This window comes from Balaenoptera borealis (assembly GCF_965194805.1).
Source record: "Balaenoptera borealis genome assembly, chromosome: 4".
NCBI lineage: Eukaryota > Metazoa > Chordata > Mammalia > Artiodactyla > Balaenopteridae > Balaenoptera > Balaenoptera borealis.
Window position 1 is genome coordinate 142653311 of NC_138861.1, and position 15682 is coordinate 142668992.

Consider the following 15682-nt stretch of genomic DNA (forward strand, 5'->3'; position numbering starts at 1 on the left):
GCATAGATGTTATTTAAATATAATTATGCTTAACAATAGGAAAGAAAAGGGAACAATTTTATAAAAGAGGGAAAAAAGGGAGTTTGATTCTAGTCAGCAGAGTCAGGGAAATCTCTTGTGGAGCATAAGCTGAAACTTGTGGTGTAATGGGAGTTGGCTAGGAGACTGGAGAATAGTCTCCCTGGATTGGAAAGAGCATGGGGAGACAACCCCACCTTTAGAAAAGCAGCTACCCAAGATATAGTGTGCCTTCCTAAAAATAGTCTAAGTTCTTGGGGCCCCTGGGGGCCTGTAGTGTCTCCTGAGTAAGGACTGAGTGACATGAGTTCCATGTGTCTCTTCCCTGGGGGTACTCTCTGATCTTCTTGGTCATGGGTCCCCCATATGTCCCAAGGAACTCTGGATCTCCTGCTTATGGGGTTAGTTCAGTGGCCAGTGGCTGGTCCAGGTTCTAGGAGCACAGCCTGGTGAGCAAATTACTCTGTTGGCCTGTACAGGATTTTTTTACCGGATGGTGTGACAGTGAGGTCCAGAATATACTGATCAGTTGATATTGGGTAGCTCCAATTGTTTATGTAGGAAACATAGGAAAGGGTCCCATAAAAAATATTTTATCAATCTGGGCACATTCTAGGGACAGCCCTGTGTAGAGGCCCGAAAGCAGGAAGTAGTTTAATACATTGGAGGAACTAAAGAAAATGTGGGTGGAACATGGCATTTAAAAAATCAGTAATGCATAAGTGAATTAGGGGTTGAAAAATATTTAAACTTATTTTTTTCTAATTTTATTTTTTTCTGGTAGAATATTAAGTTAGACTAAGTGCCCTTTAATTGATTCAGGGCTTACAGGATTCTCACAAAAAGTTAAATATCAAAGTTTACATCTATAGGTTCTAAAATAGATGCTGAAATGCCCACATTTATTCTTTCACACTGCAAAAAACATATATAATCTTGTTAACAGCTAAATCTTTATGAAAAATATACTGAGATAATTTTAATTAAATGAAGACATGTTTATTGAAAAAAAAAAGTTTAAAACAATTTGAAATGACCAAGAAGACCTTAATGGTACCCTCAGCTTGACTACACTTTAAGCAAGCTTCTTCCTTTCTCTAGGTCTCTGACCTCCCTTTTCTTAGAGAACTTACGGAAATTGTAATTTCTTTCTCTGCTCTTTAGATATGTAAATCTGCTCCCAGCCTCTTGCCAGCTTTACAACCCAGGAATATCTTTCTCAAGGACCTGGGAGCTATCCCTTTAAACTGTAATCATCAAGGAGGATAATGCCTCAAACTTCTATTTTCTGTAGAAAGGTAGAGACCTAACATTAGCAAACACCTTACTCCCAAGTCGTAAAAATACCTCCTGTCATGAAGATATGAGAAAGTTTAGTTTTCTCTTGGGTAAGGCTGATTAGCAAACACAGCTCATGATTTCCCTCTCACTCCAGCCTCACTATGGAAAACAGTATGGAGGTTCCTCAAAAATTTAAAATTAGAAGTACCATGTGATCCAGCAATTCTTACCAGTTTTTGTTTCAGCAGAGTTGAGCCTGAGTTCTGGCCTTCCTCCCTTTTTACAATAGCCTTGAATAAAATCTTCCTTACCTCTTTAACATTGTCTGGTACAGCTTTTGCATTGACAGGAAAAATGGCATTTTCTGAAAATTTTTTCAAGAGTTTTCTATTATTGAAAGATCAAGTTGAGTAATTTCAATCTCCAATGACTATGTGGTGGTACTTAATTCAGTACTGAAACTTTCCTAAGAGATTTTATTATCTATTTTTGAAAAATAGTTCAATTTAAAAAATAACATTTTAGTAACTAATTTTATATTCTATTTATCTTATGTAGTTTCTAAAGAAGAGATAGAGATAAAAAGAGAAATAGAGAGACAGAAATAGAAAGAGAGGGAGAGGGATGGAAGGAGGGAGGGAGGGAGAGAGAAGCAATCAATGCATTCTGTCATTTCTATAAATGTGCGGTATCAAAGTGTCCTTGACATAGAGTCCTTTGCAGTATTAACTGAAAAGTGACATTTTCCCCAATTAAAAAAAAATGTGAATGTGCTTGTAATATACATATGGCCTTTATCATCTTTTTTTAATTTTTATTTTTGGTATCAATTTAGCCTTCCAACAGTGTTACCCTTTTATGAGTTCATGATGTGTTACTTACAGCTTCTAATTTTAAATTTTGACAGAAATTGTTGTGAATTGAGCATGCATATATTTGAAATCAGGGTGTGAACAGTCAGTTGCCAGTTATAAGTTGACCTCAATTTAGGAGGCAAATTATTTTTAACTTTAAAATTTCCATGGTGTGTGATAGATAATTTACATGTATAATTTTGTCTGTAAGGCTTGGATACCAATTATAGTAAGGTTTGAACATCAATCATATTTTTATTTTGTGATAACTTGTGGTATAAGATATGAAAAATAGTTTTTCCCATATTTTTATTTTTTAATTGTGTATTTATCCCAAAATTTAAAAAATCAAGAATGAAAATAACTCATTCTTACCACTTCTTTTTTCTTCCATAAATTCATTTGCCTTTCTGTTATTCCCATCACCTTCCTTCTTTAACAAGAATTTGAAGAAAAAGGGAGAATTTGGAGATTTGCCTGTGCATAAATATTAAAGTGAGTTTGCTAATACATATAAAATCTTATTTCCACATTAAGTAGAACATAACAAGTAGTGTTATGTAAGTAAACACACGTTTAATCTACTGAAGGCATTGATTTGCTTCTTTAAAAATAGTATCCAGTATCTGAGAGGATAAGTAACTTGATCCTTTAATATATTTTTTTATATTTAAAAATTTTAATTTCTCAAATAGTGATTATTTTGTTACAAAATGTGTGACTTGGTGAACATAAATTATTTTGATAGTAATTATTGGCAAATCTCTAAACTTTACAGTATATGCAGTATTATTTTTAAACAACATTTAAAAGGCACAATACATGTTTGAGTTTAATTGGGTATATTTTCTTTTGAATACTAAAGATTTGCCTACTATCAGGTATCTTATTATACTGAATTAAACTTGGATATAATGACCACTCACAGCAATTCATATATGCCTGGGTAAATGCTGCCAGGAATCAAGCTGCTCTAGTCAGGACTGCACTGCTGGGGCCAGCTGTTCTCAAGACTTTAAAGAAAAATTCATCGAAAAAACCTTGTCATACATTCCAGAGAAAGCAATAAAAATATTTTCATTTGGCTCTAGAGTAAACTTTACTGCCCATAACTAAAGCAAGGCCAGATTATTGCAATGGCTTCAGGTAGCAGGGTCTCTGGTGATTCCTCATCACCAGCTTCCATTATTTTACCCCAGGTCATTCAAACTGCCATATGATACAACGGCTCTGCTCCCTTCAAGAGTATTTCCAACTTGGGGAGCCAAAGTGTAAGAGAAACCACATGTGAACTGTCACTTTCAAAAGTAAAGGAAAATAATTAGAATAGTTTTACTATCTAAGAGTGTAAAATGTAGAACTATAAGAACTGGCTTAAAATAACATGAAAATGTTAAGAATATATGCACATGGCATTAAATAAGTACATTGCATTCCCTTACACTCTGATCATATTTCATTCAATCTCTGAATGTATTATCATTTTGAATATAATTATATGGATTATTTTCCATCTTTGCAGAAATTGAGATATTTTCTTGATTATCCATTTAACCTAATAACTTATACAAGCTGTTACATAAAAAATTACAAATATAGTCACCTAAGTTTTTTTTTTTTTTAATTTATTTATTTTTGGCTGCATTGGGTCTTTGTTGCTACACATGGGCTTTCTTTCGTTGAGGTGAGCGGGCTTATTGCGGTGGCTCCTCTTGTTGGGGAGCACGGACTCTAGACGGGCGGGCTTCAGTACTTGTGGTTCACGGGCTCTAGAGCGCAAGCTCAGTAATTGTGGCGCATGGGCTTAGTTGCTCTGCAGCATGTGGGATCTTCCCGGACCAGGGCTTGAACCCATGTCCCCTGCATTGGCAGGTGGATTCTTAACCACTGCGCCACCAGAGAAGCCCAAGTCACCTTACTTTTTAAAGTAAAGAAACTATTGATGTTATTAATCATGCAACATCATCAGTAGAGGGACAAATCACCATATTGTTAGAACCCTCAATGATAGAATAATAAAGGATGCAAGAGAAATTGGGAGTGAAAAACTAGTTAAATTAAGGAAGTTGGCAGCTGTAGTTGCTGTGACATGTATTTCCTTTCTCTGCCATTCAAGTCACAATTTCTTTTGGCTTAGAACCAGATTAGTGATCTGATGTTATCTGAGATGATTTTAATTTCATTCCTTAGGATAGTTAGGCAATTTTTTTTGAAACGTTGTTAAATTTGAAATGTCTCAGATGGCAAATCTTTAGATTATGTGTTTCTATAACTTTTGTTCTAATCTGTTAGAGGACTGACATGATATTTTTATCTACTCCAATCAACTCACATACTCAGAATAAAATGCATGGTATTTTAGTTTTCTATTAAATTTGTGATGCAAATTTTATTGAAATTCAGAAATTAAAGCTAGATTTATACATATTTCAAGGTCTATTAAAAATGTGAGACAAGCTTTCATTTAAGAGAAAGTTAAATTTCCCATTATATTGAGCATGACTCTTGAATTCACTCCATCTTTCTTGAAAATCAGAGCCACATATGTACATAAAGCCAGTCAGCAAATGAAATTCCACTGTTGGAAAGTATCATACTATGTTTTGTAAAATTCAGTAGCAGTTGTATAAACGTTTACTTTGTACATTTTTAAAAATAAATTATTAACTAATGGTCATATTTTCAGGTAGTGTGTTTGGTATTACATGCTACTGAATCTTGAAACATAGGTGAATACATAATAAATAGTTTATTGGTACATATTTTTAAGAGTTCAAGGTGATCCTAAGACTAAAAGAATTGAGAACATTTTTTTTAAAGTATATCTTAGGGAACATAAGAGAAACATCTTGACTAAATGACCATTCATCCATTCTTTTAACAGATAATATGTTCTTGGCCTGGGTATCCAACAGAAAACAAAACAGACAAAAGTTCATACACTAATATAGTTTCATTCCAGTTGGGGGATATTGGTAATAAGTTTACAACATAAATAAGTGTGTAGTGTGTAAGGAGTAGAGATAAGGAATGCCAAGTGATGCCAAAACTCAGCCTCTGTTCACCGGTGCTAAATAGAAACGCGGAGACAGAGTTTTGGGTGAAGTTGAAAAGAATAGCTTTATTGCTTTGCCAGGCAAAGGGGGCTAATGCCCTCAAAACTGTATGTCCCACCCTTGAGGGGGTACTGAGGAGTCTTATAGTGTTCAAGAAGCAGGGCATGTTCAGCTTGTGGACATTCTTCTGATTGGTTGGTGGTGAGGAAATCAGGAGTCAGCATCACCAATCTTCTGGTTCCAATTGGTCTGGGATGTACATGCTTGTGGGCAGCCTACAGTTAACTTCTTCCACCTGGTGGGGGGTTTCAGTATCTGCAAAACAGCTCAAGGGATATGGCTCGAATATTCTCTGTAGTCTTTGAGGAAGAAATAAAGAGCCTTGACTTTGTTTAATAGCTAAAGTATTATTATCTTGTCTTGCTTGACTATTTTCCTTTCTTTCTGCATTTTTCACCGCTCTGATAAAATTTATTCTTTGAATAAAGTTTTTCTACAGACAAAAGACAGGTGGAAGGTATGGGTGGGCGTCTATTCTGGGAAGGCCTCATAGGGTCCTGCTCAGTCACACAAGGGAAATGCAAAGTTAGATGGTGCTTAGGAAATCGATGGTGCTTTGGAAAAAACTCATTCAAAGAAGAAGGGGGTGTGAGCTCTGTGGCTGTCTGGAGGAAATGACCTGTCAGAAAGAGAAAGGACCACAACAATAATTCTCCGGGATAAGTAGGTGCTGCCCTGCATTTTCTGGGTACCTCAAAGAGGCCATGGTGACTTGGCAGAATGAAGAGTGATGAAAGTAGTAGATGTGATAAAAGAGATAACAATTAGTTATCTTAGTCCTTTTGAGGGCTTGGATTTTACTCTAATTGAGATGGGAAATTAATGAATGATATTTAATGTAGAAGTGACATGATACTACTTGTATTTTAACAAAATTACTCTAGTTGCTAATGTGATAATAGGTGATATAGGTTCAAAATTTGAAGCATACTGAGTAAATAAAGAGATATTCAACAAATTGGCAAAAATATTGCCAGTTGTAATCAGGGTATAGTAGTGATGGTAATGTGACAAGGACCTGGCCAGGGTCTGGCTATATTTTGAAGGTAGAACCAGCAGGAATACCAATTTGAGAGAAAAAAAAAATGTCAAGAATAGCTCCATGGTTTTTCAGCTGATTTACAGGGTTGTATCAGCTGTAAAGGTGAAAGCTCCAGGAGAAGATGTGGGTTGGGCGGGACAAGGAGTTCAGTTTGGCACATACTTAGTGTGAGATACCTGTTAAATATTCGTTGGATATATCACATAGACAGGTGTATTTCAGAGAAGAACTTCAGAGATAAATATTTTGGTTGATATTTAAAGCCAAAGAACTAAATTTGGTCACCTATCGAAAGTGAATAGAAAGAAAAGAGAAGAATTCCATGGACTGAACTCTTGGAAACTTCAATATTAAGATACTAGGGGAATGAAGTAGGACCAGTCAATAAGATATATAGAGCGGCCAGCAAAAGCCAAGAGAAGGTGATAACTGGAAGCTAAGTGGTGACAGTTTTCTGAACAAGAAGTAGTGAACAACATTCTTTATTGCTTTAGAAAGCAACTAATCACACCACCTAAGAAAAGTTGATGAATTCGTTTCAGGGCCTTGTTTTAAAGCAGCAGAAATTTCAAGGATTTTTAGATCTTCCAAGCCACTATGTTATTCTTAAGGACGTTTCTAATAAAGGAGAAGGGCATCATAATGTCTTTATAATAATTTTAAGATGTAGAAATGTTATTCTCTGGTTTAATATCTCGTTATAAGTCCGTGGAGATTTTAAAGTAAAATTAACATATCCATATGGAAAGTTATCAAAAAGTCATTGCAATCGTGAAAAGGATACTGGACAAGAGACACAATACAATATTAAACTAGAAGCAGAAGTACATTACAAAATATTGTGGTTTTTTTGAACTAAAGTTTATGGTGAACCAAAATTACTATTTTACTGTTATCAATATTACTACCTGTTTCTTACTTGGATTCATTAGCTTATATAAGCATTAGTGTATTATTTTAAGACAATACCCTTAAAATGTGGTTTTGCCTCTTAGTAAATGTTTTATATTGGAACATCTACTTTAGAGGGCAATCTTTTATTATAAATTAAAATAAATATATGGATTCCATCATTTGGAATATACCCTGGGTAGGTACAATTATAAAATACAGAAGTGTACATACTGACATTCACTTAACACCATTCACATTAGCAAGAAAGTGGAACCACCCTAAATGTCTAGAGACTAGAGATTAACAATGAAAATGGTGGTTATAGCCATACTTTGGAGTAGTATATAAAAAGAATAAGCTACCTAGATAAATTAGTACATTACTAAGATACCAATTAGTGGGGAAAATGTCTTACAAAGTTATAGGTACATTATGTTACAATTTATGTTAAATATGTTTTCTCCAGGTTCATATAACCCTGTGTGTATTTTTGTAAAGATATGCAGATTATTGATAGACTTATTGGTCTTCGAAAAGAAGACTGGGATGTTAATAGTCCATTTTGAGTGAGATTTTGAATGATTTTGATTGAGCATATGTTCATGCTTTGGTAGTATGGTCAAACATTTAAAAAAATAATGTGCACTACCATATTCTGTATTTTAAGGAATGAGCAAAACTGTATAATTTCCTATATAAATACATTGATAGGCTTAGCCACAAAATTGAGCAACTTATGATTTTGTCTTTATAAACATGTAACATAGAGTTTATTTCTCTACCAGCTGATCACTTAATCAGATCTCACTTCATTGCTATTATTATTTAAAGATTCTGTTGATTGTTTGTTGTAAATATACTTATAGGTATAGTAGATTCATTAATCTATTAAACTCAGTTACTGTCTTTCTATTACAATCTAGAAAAAGTTAATCTTCTTATTTACCCAATAGCTAGAATTCTGCTAAAAGTACTTAAGTATTAGAAAAATTTGTATTAAAAAATACTACTTGAAATAGAGATATATACACAATCTTTACCTATAACTATGGAGATAAAAGTTAAAAGCTTACCTACTGCTTTTTAATATGTAATTATTTTTTAAAAAAATATGTGGAATAAGGTGGAATTAATGATATGTCAAAGTCAGGTTTTCATGTCTTCACTTTTCCTTTATTATGACTAATGAAAGAAATGAAAAGAAAACAAAAAAGAAGAAATGGACATAGTGATATAGCATTGTGTTCCCTGGTGAGAGTAAAGAAAGAAACAATGAAAATAAGGTAGAATTTTAAACAAAAAATAGCCTATCACAATGATTCCAAATACAAAATTCAAATATCGAATCCATTGAGCTTATTATGTAAACTAACCATTCACCATAGAGTTTGTTATATAAATTAACCATATCTTTTATGTAGAGTTTCATGATTATGAATTACAGCTATAATACCAAATTATTAAATTGAAGTGTGCTCAAAGAGACAATTAATAATGTTAACTCTTAAAAATAATGATTATTTGAAAAAATATGTTGAAATAAATTTTATCAAAATAGCTACAGAATTTGAAGGTATGCATAACCATACTTATACATAAGCACAACTTTACAATACAATATGTAGAATATGTTCAGTTTAGGCCAGAGTATCTGACATTGGGCCAAGGGAGAAACATGCAGATTTTGACATACATTATTTTGATATAAAGATATTGTAATTTAATTTTGTATTTCCAGGAAGAAGGTTGGTGAACTTCATAAACAAAATTCTCAATTTTTTTTTTCTAGAACACCATTTTTCACAGAGTCCCTCTTCTTCCAAAACTAGTGTACTTCTTGGGCCATATACTGCTAAAAGTGTATGCAAAAGATAGAGTATAGGGAGAGGACAAAGCATGGCTGATGTCTGCAATTATAATATGCACAAACAGAAGTAAAAATTCTTATTGCCTACATGACAAACCTTTTTTATATCTAACAGCATCTAAGAAAACAAACAACAAAAAAGATGCCTTTTTCTCATTTCCCAAGTGGCAGAGAAAATTAGGAAAATTATACAGAATATGCAATTTAAACTGACCTTCCAAATATGTATTGATGTACATAAACCAAAATTGAAAATGTATTTCACTATTCACAATCATGATTATAAATATTCTGTATGTATCCTGAATAATATGAAAATGTGGCATCTTTATTAAGAGTAATCTTGGCAATTTTGCCAAGATTTAATTATTTAAATATCAAGGTAGGCTTCAGAACTCAAAGGTGCTGACAGCTATTGCTGCTGAGGATGCTAGCAAGCTAGGTCAAAATCTTCTAAAGCAGTCAGAATAAAGTCTCTTTCTGACTGCTAATGTTTTTAGAAAACAGAACCTGTTGGAGAGTGAATCTGCCTTCAGCAAACTGCTGGACTTCCTCTTAAGATACTTGTAAGGTTCTTAACTTGAATTTCGTAGAAGGTTGCAGAGTTGGGTAGAATATTTTTAGGGCAAAATTGGATGTTACCCATTGTTTCAGAAGCTTCCTCGAGAATCAGAAACAAAGCAGAGATAGTCTGAGTCTACTAAAGAGTCAGGCAAACACTAACCTAGCTCAATTCTTGATAGAATTAAAGTAAATAGCCCTTTGTGGGAAAAGAGACAATTATCTGGAGCTTCTGTTATTGTTATGTACACAGTTTTCAATTAAAAAAATTAAAAAATACTAGACATTCAAATAAGCAAAAAATGTCTTATAGTCAATAGAAAAAGAAAAACATAATATAAAAAGTGTTAGGAATGATCCAGATGGCTAAGAGACCCAAGTAATGGACACAGAATTTACATAACTCTGATTATTAAAAAAAAAACAAGAACAAATAGATGATACTAGTTGGAGTTTCACAAGAGAATTTGGATATATTAAAAAGCATTTAAAATATACTGATTTTTTAAAACTAAATGGATGAGTTTAATAAAGTATTGGAAATAGAACATCAAATCAAGAAACATGAACATAAGAAATTAGAAAAAGACAAACTAAAGTACAAAGAAAAATAAATGAGAAAAGAAGAGAGATAGATGTATGCATGCTCACTTGTTCTCATATTTGTATTAGTGGAATTATAGAAGACAAAACGATGGGAAAGAAGAAATATTCAACAAAATAATGATCAAAAATTTTCTAAAACTGATGAAAAATGTCACACCACATACTCAGAATGCTAAGCAAATGCTAGAAAGAATATATCCACACCTAGCCATATTATAGAGAAACTGATCAAAACCAGAGAGAATATTAAAAATATCCAAAGGGGAAAAAATTGCACATTGCCTTAAAAAAAGACAACAATAAGACTTAACAGCTGGTTTTCAACAAAAACGTAAAAGCCAGATGTCAATGGGATGATCTTTTTAAAGTCTTGAAAGAACTTTATATTCAAGCAAAATGTATCCTTAAAAACTGAAAGTAAAATAAAGAAATTTGGACAACCAAAATCAGAAGATGCATGTCCAGTAGATTTGCATTAAAAGAAATACTAAAGGGAATAAGTTGAGCTTAATAAACATAATCTCCTGGAGAAAAAGGAAACTGTAAAATGAAATGAAAAACTATAGAAAGGATAATTATAGCCTTCCTGGTGAATTAATTGTCTTTTCTGGAAAACAGAACAGAGGGATTATCTTTTTTGCCACTTTTTCATTATAATTTTTATTTTGTATCCTTACCTAAAGGAGAAGACATCAAGAGTAGGAACTGACTAGGTACCACAGACAGGGTAGCTGGATCTTTCTAGAAATGATAGAAATCTGTACTAAAAACGGTTTAACCTTTATGTCAGAATATGTATTCCTAAATCGAGAGAGGCAGACTTTTAGCAGATACATGAAACTTAAAAGTACTATGGATTTGAAGTTTATATTAAATTTGTTGGTGATAAAAGTATTTTATGAACATTATAGTCCATGACTAAGCAGGACATGTCATTTTTAAACACAGAGGCAGAAACTACAGGTGAAAAAAATGAGACTGTGCAGGCATAAGCCTAGGAAGGTGAGAACCAGTGATATATTTGTCCCATCAATGGCTTGAAAGTTAAAAGTTTCATGGAAGGAAGGAGCTAAAGACAAGCCTGAAGTGGGTATGAATGGAGAGATTAGGAATGTCACCTCCCTCCCTCTAGCTATTGGAAACACTAATGAATTCAAGTTTTTTACAAAATCGTCAGAAGGACTGGAAAATTGACTATTTTGGGAATTTTACTTTTTAGAAATGAAGATGACAGTAGTGATGAAAGACCTAGTATATATAAGTTTCACTACAGTGATAAATACTCAGACTCTATCGTTTTTTAAAAATATAGCTTTCTAAGACCCAAGTCTAAATATTCTGATTTCATAAGGTCTCAGGCAGTGCCGAGAATATTCTACGCTTGTTTAGCAATGACTGCTCTATTTATCCTGGGCTGGCAATGTCTTTAGAAATTGTTTTAGAGAGTAACAGCGCTCTAAGAAAATATCACCAAAATTCACTCAACTAGTATCTAAGTACTATTACGTGCTGCATTCTCTTCTGGGTCTTAAGCATACAAAAGTAAATAAGAGGAGGAAGACAAATTTCCCTGAGGTAGTTCACATTCTGTTATGGACTGAAGGTTTGTGTCCCCCCCAGAATTCCCATGTTTAAACTCTACCCAGTGCAATGGTATTAGATGAGGTGTTTGGTAGATAATTAGGGTTAGATGAGGTCATGAGATTAGAGTCCTCATATACGGGATTAGTACCCTTATAAGAGTCAAGAGAGGGGCTTCCCTGGTGGCGCAGTGGTTAAGAATCCACCTGCCAATGCAGGGGACACAGGTTCAATGCAGGGGACACGGGTTCAAGCCCTGGTCCAGGAAGATCCCACCTGCCATGGAGCAACTACTGAGCCCGCGAGCCACAACTACTGAGCCTGCGTTCCACAACTACTGAAGCCCACACTCCTAGAGCCTGTGCTCTGCAACAAGAGAAGCCACCACCATGAGAAGCCCACACACTGCAATGAAAAGTAGCCCCCGCTCACTGCAACTAGAGAAAGCCCGCGTGCAGCAATGAAGACTCAGCGCAGCCAAAAAATAAATAAATACATTTATTAAAAAAAAAGAGTCAAGAGAGAGCTTGCTTCCTCTCTCTGCTCTCTACCACGTAAGGGTACAAGGAGAAGTCAGCCATCTGCAACCTGGAAGAGGGCTCTGACCAGAAACTGACGGTGTTGGCACCCCCATCTCAGACTTTCAGCCTCCAGAACTGTGAAAAATAAATTTTTGTAGCTTATTGGGCACCCAGTCTATGGTACTTTGTTACAGCAGCCCAAACTAAGATACATTCTAGTGTACGTGCTTTATCCCTCGGCTAAAATGATTGCTCTCACAGGATATCTGGATGTTTGAAATGGTCTGTCCTGTCTCAGGCACTCATTACGTGACTCTGGGGTTGTTTCAGCTGTGATAGGTATGAAAATCCAGCTAAAGAAATCCACCAAATTAAAATAATAATTTGGCTGTCATGATTATTATGTTGATTTAGCTCTTTTATTCAAAGTTAAATCTACAACCTGTAGTTTTATTATTGTTTCTTGACTTTAAAATACAAATCTGAGGTCATTTAAATATAGAAAAGGATAATGATGGAGCCACAGTGATGTGACGTGGATTGCATAGAAGTAGATGGAATAGAGAAAGCACAAAAATCTTTGCGCATTGATGAAAGTCTGCGGGAGGCATTCTCTGCGCTCACTGCATAGCAGGCCTACTTATAGTCTAGCTTCTCCTATTAATTACAACATGTGTCAGAATCATCAGGATTTATTTTCAGGAAACAAAGACTACTCTAGCTATTGAAACACAAATGAATTTAGGTTTTTACAAAATCACTGGAAGGGGTGGGAAATTGGCTCTTGGTGTGTCTCAAAAATTGCTCCCACAGCAGTGCTGTAAACCTGGCCTTCCTTCCGTGAGAGCTGGCCTAAGAGGGGAGGGGGGCGGTCAAGAGCAACCCGTGGTACTGCTGACTTCAGGATCACAGTACAGTAGCTGTGATCCCAAGATCTGGAGGCTGCCGTCTCCTGAACCCCTCTCAGTGGTCATAAAACTAATAATAGTTGGACACCAAAACACTGCTGCAGAAAACCCCAATGACTCCAGAACCTTGCTTGCCAGCAGGAAACAAGAAAAGCCAAAGGAGAATGCCTCTGCCTCACTTCCACCTTCCAAATCTTTTGCAAATGCATCTAACTGGCAAAACCTAATTTGTATCCAGAACCTGTACATCTCCAGTGTCTACAATAAAGGAATGCTTAGTATCCCAAATTTGAAATGGATGCTTAGTGCTAATTTATCGTGTCCTTAGTAATCTGAGTGTGGAAAGCAACCTGCAGAAGGTCTCTGTTGATTGGAAATTGTTTAACACAAAGGGTAAAAGGAAATATTCCTGGGGATTATTTACTCTACCTCCTATGATTAACAGACCTCACTGCTTAGAACTTTTTGCTGCTAGCAGATAAGCATTTTTAAAATTTTAATTAAATGCATTCACATTACCATTTGAATAATTGATAGACAGTCTCCCTTCCAATTTCATTTAGTTGTTTTTAAATGTCTTTCTTAGCATAAATTAATCTCCAATTAGCAGATTGATATGGAGAAGATATATATATGGGTCTTTATTTCTACAAGCCTTTCTTGTCAGAATTAGAGTAAGAAATTTGGCAACTTACTTCAAATACATGCCAACTGCTTTACAAATACCACAGAAGCTCCAAATCATGTTCCATGAATAATACATTTCCTGAATGAAGGAAATTAAAATGATATTCCTAAAATACAATTTATCCAAGCCTTACTATATTCTTTAGTAAGGTTATGCTAATGTCTACACATCAAGATCATGATTTTCTTAAACTACACAGTGAGAAGTCTATGTCCCTGTTCATAATAACAATGATGTGGAGGCTCTCATTATCAAAATAAAAGCTCAGCTATATCTTGTTTCTTGGTTCTAGCTATAGAGATTTTTATGTATCTCAACATTTATACACACTGACGTCTCCATGCTACTTTGCCATTGTCTGTCAATGGTAAAATTAAACTTTGAGATGCTTTAAAAAATTCTTTATATGAAAAAGTTGAAAAAAAGAATCTCAAATTAATACTTACGCTTACTAATCAGTGACTTTTCTTTTTAAAAAATAGTTTTATTTTTACTTAATTTTAACTTATTTGCATTTATTTTTATTTAACATTTATTTAATGTGAAAATGTTAGATTTAACACATGCATAAAATGTTTACATCAGTATTTATATTATTTACTTTTCTATTTGCTGTAGAATGTGGTATTTACACATTGGCGTTTTGAAAAGACGTGGAAAATGAAAACAGTATATTTCAATTTTTTAAAAAGTTACTAAGAAGCATTTTATTTTATAACATGTGTAGTGTTTTTTTGTTTTGGTGCATATTGAAAACACGTCTTTTTAAAATGTAAGCTATTCTATTGTTATATAGTCAAATATTTTAAAATATAGATTAAAAACATGAAAAGATGGATAATCAAGTGATTATAGGAAGGTTAAAAGGCTCTGCTGATTCTTGTGTAGATGGATGGGGGAGCTTCTTGGGAGCATAGAGGTTTCCTACACATATATACCCAATAGGACTTACTTTTTATATATAAATTAGGAGCCTATGATCAGATGCAAGATCTTTTACAATTTTTATGGTTTTATGGCAAACTCATTATTTATGACAAGAGCAGCTTTTCTGTTTAGATTCTGGATGTTTGAAATATGTAGTAAGTTGACACTAAGAGCTTTAAGTTCACATTGTGCATCACAATTCATACTAGATTTTCCTATATCTTAAGTCATCCTGAATCTCATTATTCATTCCTAACTCATTTCTAATATCTTTTAAAAGTATTACACTTCTGCCTGTTTTGACAAACACGCATTTATTGTTTTCTGTGTGTGAGATACCACTGCAGGTGATAGAAATACTGAAATGAGAAAAAGTTATCCTTTCCTTCAGGGAGTTTGAAGTGAGAGGAAGAGTCATGCTGTAACAACAGGTTCAAAACCTGGAATAGAGAAGCTGAGTGTAAAGACAGGAAAAACCTTGATTGCCTTCTTTATGTGTCTCAAGGACTTACTTTCACAATGCTTGTTCTGTTTTTTTAATATTGTATTAACAAACATCATGTCAGAATATTTCCATGTTTGCAGATGTACTCAGGAGCAAACAACCTTCATACACTGTTAAAACACATGCATTTACTATTTCTGTTCTTCCAGGGTTAGCAAGAGCTCAGAGAAAAGGTAGTCTTTGGACGAGGAGCAGTTTTCAATTTATTTCCCCCAACTTTTAAGTAGCTGCGAGTGTTTCTGCCACAGGAGAACCAACGTTGTATGGTTCCTGGTTCTGACTGATTTCGGTGAAATGTTTATGCAGCTAAAAT